Here is a 6,658-nt window from a genome sequence, read left to right on the forward strand (position 1 = left end):
CTTTGTAGCTCCACTTGTAAAATCAGTTGTGAAACTCAATGTAAAGCTGTATCTCAAAACAAAACAATTCCAGGTTCCATTGTCCACAACCAAGAAACCATACGTCCAGACATACTTGCATACACATTCGTGCACGCGCAATTAAAGAAAAGCACTAGAAATTCTACGATTGCCTTTCAAAAGAAAATGGCCTCATTCTAGCTACCCAGAAAAAAGCAGTCAAGTCATAGCTCCTTGCACAGGGGGATTAAAAAGAAAATAAAAGAGCTGAAGTGCCGGTCAGGTCAACAACAGCAGAGGCCAGAATTATACTGTCACACACCAAAAATACTTGTGCAGATACATAGAGTTACCTCCTTCTTTATTACCAGCTGCACCATAGAGACGTGCCACCTTGCTATCGAAGAGCTAATCTGAGCAACTGCACATACACCTACATAAAAGAAAAGTTAGCACATCGGGAAAAGATCTGTAAGGGTATGCTCCAAAGAAGAGTGGTTATCTCAGGGGCAATGGGGGTATCAAGGCGAAATTTCACTTTCTTCATATTGTCTAAATGATAACTTAATAAAGAGAACATATTCAGGTACTGCTTAAAAAAATAAAATCTTTAAAAAAAAAATGAGAGAAAGGGTGGGAAATAACCCAGCTCTCTCAGAAAGTGAAGTCCAGAGTACGGGGAGAAGATGATGGCACGGAGCGGGGCTGACATGCTCCCCTAGAACGCCTCCTCTTCATTGCACGTTAGTCTTTATTCCCAAACTGCTAACCTCATCCGAAATGACCACCTCTGCCTGCTAATGCCAAGAGAGGCTGGGAAAGAGAAGAGTGTGTGGATATAGCCCCCTTCGTGACACTATTCTCTTGCCTTTGTTCCTAACTGCCCCTGTGTTACCAAACCTGGTCGTACACTTCATATTGAGAGTTAAGTGCGTAAAACAGTCTTTGTGACAAATTTTCAAAAACACAAAGACTATCAACAGCATTCTCCTCTCGCTGTGATGATAGAACTAAGGAAGAATTCATTACAGTCATACCTTTTATTCCTCATTGATATTCTGAGTACATCACCCACATAAAACTATTCCTTCACTGATGTCAAAGGAATTGCTTAATTTGTCCATATCCCTGTATATTAATTCGTTTTATCCATCACAATTACTAAAATCTAATCCATCCTGCTGTAAATTCTGGCTTTTGTGGGTTATTTATTCAGCAACTAACACTAGTCTAGAAGCACATGAACTAAAAATACTAAATAAACAGATAATGTAAACACTTAGAATTTCAGGATATAGTAACAAAATGTTCATCATGCTGATCAGTCACGTAGGAGTTAATCCTGGTTCTGCATATTTTGGATGTTTTTGTATGCCTGTACTTTAGTATCTTTGTTATAAGGGTATAATGTAAAGCAAACGGCCTGTAGTAAGTGTTAAAAATGTTTTATTATCAAAGAGACCAGTAAAAGACTTTTCTGGGGGAAGCACATTATGGGACAGAAAAGAAAATTCTAGCCTATAAAAATACGCTAGATTACTGAATTTGGAGAAAAGGCAGCACAAGGGCTCCAAAGCTGCAGACATCACTTCAGAGATGGCATATCAAAGCAAATAATAAAGGGGCACAATAATATTCGCATCCAGGGAAGGGGGGGAAATGCCAGCATCAAGCTAATACCAGGCATGATTTTTAACCCTGGCCATGTCTCCCTGTTTCATCTGTACTACCAAAGTTAACCTGATAATTTGCAAAGAGGTTTATTCACATTCCTTTTGTAGGAAAATACCTCATGTCTAGTGGTATTAATATTTACAGCCATTGTCACAACCACTGGACTCTAGTGAGAGAGAATTCAAATCTCCTTATAAATAAAAATCCTTCAAAAAAAGAAAACTCCTTCTTCAAAGTATGCAGCTCACTATCCATAAAAACAGGAGTGTGAGCACCTAATCCCACCTCACCTCTAAAAATTAGAATTTAGTGTTATCATACAGTCAATCTAGATACAAAGGAGATACTTAAAATTGAGCACATGCAGACATTCTGAGGCATAAATTCACATTTTCTGAAAACTGTACAACCACTCACAAGGTCATAGATCCAGAGATTGGAGACCACCGTTTCTCTGTTTCTATACCCCATATATTCGAAGAGTATTACATCTATTGGCTGTAGAGAAGGCATAATAAACAATCATCTCCATAAGTTTATTTTCTACACTTCATATTTAGATGATCAAAACGCAATACCAATAAAGCTTAAAAACACATCAAAATCATTATTACATACTTTTAAAAGCGTATACGGTAATAATTACTGATTAGATTTTTAAGGCTTTAATGTGTCTTAGAAAGATAACCTTTAATATCTGAACATTTCATGTGAAGTCTACTAAATGTAGGGCCAAATTATCAAACACTAGATTTTCCCATATGTCAATAATTCTTCCTATGATGAAAATCATTAGGAATCTTAATCCGAGTCTAAATGGATTACTGGATTAAGCATGATAGTCGTAAAAATCATCATGGTAACCACAGTATTAACAGTAGCTAACACTGATTTAACACATACCGTGAGCCAGGCAGGCTCTGTTCTGAATGGTCCACATGCACAGACTCGTCTAATCCTCCCAACACCCTATGAGGTAGGTAGTACAGTAGAATCAAGCATATTAATTAAAAATCATTAGAGAGTGGAAATAATAAATTACAGAATGATACTCAAGAAATTTTATTTTCTACACACTATTTGAACTCAAAGCTAGACTTCCAGTCAAATACGGTAGACTGACCACTTGTATTTATTTTCTCTACCTCCAAACCCCACCAAAAAGACATTAAAGGAATATAAGTGTTATTAATTCGTAAAGACAAAGAGAACAGACTACAGAACCATGAGATTTTAAGAGAGTTTGTAAAAACATAAGCCGGGAGGAGGTGTGATAACTAACCTAGCAGAAAGAAGGAAGTTAAAGCCTTAACTACCCAGAAGAGAGAAGCCAACAAATACATTCTACCAAGCACCTAACAAGTTCAGGACTTGGAAGTACCAGGTGTTACAGAAAAAGGGGTGAAGTATAGGGCTGAACACAGGACTAGAAGTCTGTATAAAAAGCAACAGGACCCCATGGGGTGCCTGGGTGGCTCAGTCGTTAAGTGTCTGACTTCGGCTCAGGTCATGATCCCAGGGTCCTGGGATCGAGCCCCGCATTGGGCTCCCTGCTCCGTGGGAAGTCTGCTTCTCCCTCTCCCATTCCGCCTGCTTGTGTTCCCTCCTCACTGTGTCTCTCTCTGTCAAATAAATAAATATTAAAAAAAAAAAGCAACAGGACCCCAGGTCCCCTCCCCAGCCAGACGACCCTCCCACCCCCCCAAACCTCCATCCACAGGTGACCCGAGGGTCACCATCCATAGAAGACTGGAATGGCCGGGCGAGGGGACAGTGCATGGAGAGGCTGAAAGTAGGAGATTAAGTAAAAGTCACCGTATAAACTGTGGGGTCCTCAGGCCTCTTTTTCTACCCTGCTATCAAAACCCAGGAGTCCTTTCTAGAGAAACCGAACAGCTCCAAAGAAAAGATCTCCACTGAAATGCAACAGGATATTATTTTTTTAAAAAAAGGAACGAGAGGGAAAAAGAAATCTTAGAAATTAAAATACGGGGCGCCTGGGTGGCTCAGTCAGTTAAGCATCTGACTCCTGACTTGGGCTCAGGTCATGATCTCAGGGGTGTGAGATCGAGCCCACGCTGGACTCAGCAGGGAGTCTGCCTGAGAGTCTCTCTTTCCCTCTCCCTCTGGCCCTCACCCCCCTCCTCACTCACTCTCTCATTCTCTCTCTCTCTAAAATAAATCTTAAAAAAAAAGAAATTAAAACACACAGCTAAAAAAAATTTTCAAAAGAGCTAGAAGATAATATATAATACAACTCAATGAGCAACCAGAGAAGAAAATTTTTTAAATTAGAGGATCAATCTGGAAGATCCAACATTCAAATAACAGAAATTCTAGAAAGACAGGCTAGAGAAAATGGAGGAGAGGAAATTATCAGAAAGATAACACAAAAATATTCCCAGAATTGAAGTAGACAAGTCTACTAATTGAAGGACTCCACCAAGTCGAGTGCCCATCAACATGAATCAATAAAGACCCACACAACATCATGAAATGTCAGGAGTAGGGAGAAGCTCCTAAAAGCTTCCAGAGTGTAAAAGCAGGTCTATGTAAAAATTAGTATCAGAATTCTCACAAAAATAGTGAATACAATAAGACAATGCAGCACTTTAAAGTTCTGAGAAAAAAATTATTTTCAACATATACTCCAAACTACCAATCAATCAAGAGTAGAGACATTTTCAGACCTGTAAAGCCTCATAATCTTTACCTGTCATGCACGTTTTCCTAGGAAGTTTTCAGCGGTGAATACACTTTAGCAAAAAGGGGCAGTAAATCAAAAAAGAGAAAGTCATAGGATCCAATAAACAGGAAATGCAACCTAAGACTAAAAAACCAAGTAAGTCCCAGAATGACCGCTGAAAAGCAACAGTCCAGATGGCAGAAGACAAAGGATTGTGGAAGAAAGGTCTCTGAAGGTCAAAAAAAAAAAAAAAAAAAAAGGAACTGATAAGACTATATGATGTTTTTGAGCACTTAAGCCTTCGGATAATCTTTGTGATAGGTACATAAAAAACAGCAAAATTTTAAAATCAGGCAGTCATTAATCCTGGGGAAAATAAGGTTCTAGTAGAGAAGAAACAATGACAGATCATCATGGGGTTCATGAGTGACCAACATTTACAGCAGTTCCCCTCCCTTATCCCTGGGGGACCCGTTCCAAGACCCCCAGTGGACGCCTGAAACTGCAGATAGCACTGAACCCAGTATATACTATGTTTTTCCCTGCGCATATATACCTCTGATAAAGCTTAACTTATAAATGAGGCACAGTAACAGATCCACAACTAATAATAAAATAGAATTAGGACGATACACTGCAATAAAAGTTCAGTGAACGTGGTCTCTCTCTCTCTAATATTGTGCTGTACTCACCCTTCTCCTCATGGTGACATGGAGAACACGCCTGCGCGGGAGACAAAGGGAGGTGAACTACGCAGGCACTGTGACGACGTGTTCGGCTCCTAATGACCTGATGACATAAGGATGATCACCTGCTTCTAGCCGGCGACTGACTTCGGGTAACTGAGGCCAAAGCAAGCAAAGCCACAGAAAGCAGAACAGCAGATAAGGGAGAACTACCGTGTAGCTATTGATTTTACAAAAATCTCTGGCTAACCTACATTGGGAGATTGGGAGAGATGGAGAAGAAATGGGGGGAGGTAGGGATCTAAGAAAAGCAATTCCTGCCTGCCCTGAAAGAAACTCAAGAAAGCATTTCTGAAATTGATAAATCAAGAAAAAGGAACACAATATATTTTCAAGTAGGGACAAACCACTAAGAGTTGAAAGTGCTTATCTCTAGGGCACTAAGCTGGGACGAGGCGGAACTTTTTTTTTTCATTAGAAACTATGTATGTGGGTGCCTGGGTGGCTCAGTCATTAAGCGTCTGCCTTCAGCTCAGGTCATGATCCCAGGGTCCTGGGATCGAGTTCCACGTCGGGCTCCCTGCTCCTTGGGAGCCTGCTTCTCCCTCTGCTTCTCTCTCTCCCTCTCTCTCTCTCCCCCTCCGTCTGTCTCTCATGAATAAATAAATAAAATCTTTAAAAAAAAAAGAAATGATGTATGTGCATGAGTTACTTTTTAATAAAAAGAAAGCTAAGTTTTTTTAAAATGTTTTTCATTGACAAATTTGGTATGAATTCAAAAAAAGGAAAACTGGGGAACTGGAAAGACATGAAAAGGAAACCCTCTCTACCACCTACAACCTGCTTACCCCACCTGGGCTACTAAAAGAGAGACCTCCTGGAAGGAGCTCCAGCAGCCTCACCAGGCTTTCTTTCAGGCCAGGACATGCCCTCTACGTACACTGCTCAAAGGACAGACCTGGAGGCACTTCATTTAATTTAAAAAAAAAAAGGGAAGAACTGGTAGAGTCCAAATTAATGATATAATAATGTATGTGGAATTAGTATTAAGAGCAGTATAATAGTAATATATTACAAAGATATATTTCCTGAGATCTTCATGATGATTTCTAAATAGTAAGTGTTAATAATGCAGTGAAAAACTACACTTCAGGGTCAAAGGTCAAACTTTCACCTTCAAAGATCAAAGTCAAATGGTGACTATGGAAATGAAGATACTTTATCCCTGCTTTAGAATTTGAATTCAAGTGACAGCATCCATTTCTCAACTTGTCCTGATTGAAGATAACACAATAATTCAAGGTAACATAACAGAATTCTAATTTAGTCCAGTTAGAAAAGAATTCGCATCCAAGTCACTTTAACCATGGAGGCCTGGGTTCCCATACAACAGAAACCAGGCACTTGGAAAGAAAAACAAGCACGGGCTTTGCTTAGGTCAATGATATACCAAAAGTCTCCAAATTTCTCAATAACCCCAAGGCCCAGACAAAGCAAAAAAGGAATAACCAATACCTACAGCTTATAGAAAATTCTGACAAGCTAAAACTCTTACAGAACTGTTATTTGGTTTACCTTTTCTTAAAATTCAGAAAAGTCAGGCCATACTTGA

This window comes from Callorhinus ursinus, unplaced genomic scaffold (genome assembly GCF_003265705.2).
Source record: "Callorhinus ursinus isolate GAN/ISIS: 27379988/994484 unplaced genomic scaffold, GSC_fseal_2.0 scaffold2, whole genome shotgun sequence".
Taxonomy (NCBI): domain Eukaryota; kingdom Metazoa; phylum Chordata; class Mammalia; order Carnivora; family Otariidae; genus Callorhinus; species Callorhinus ursinus.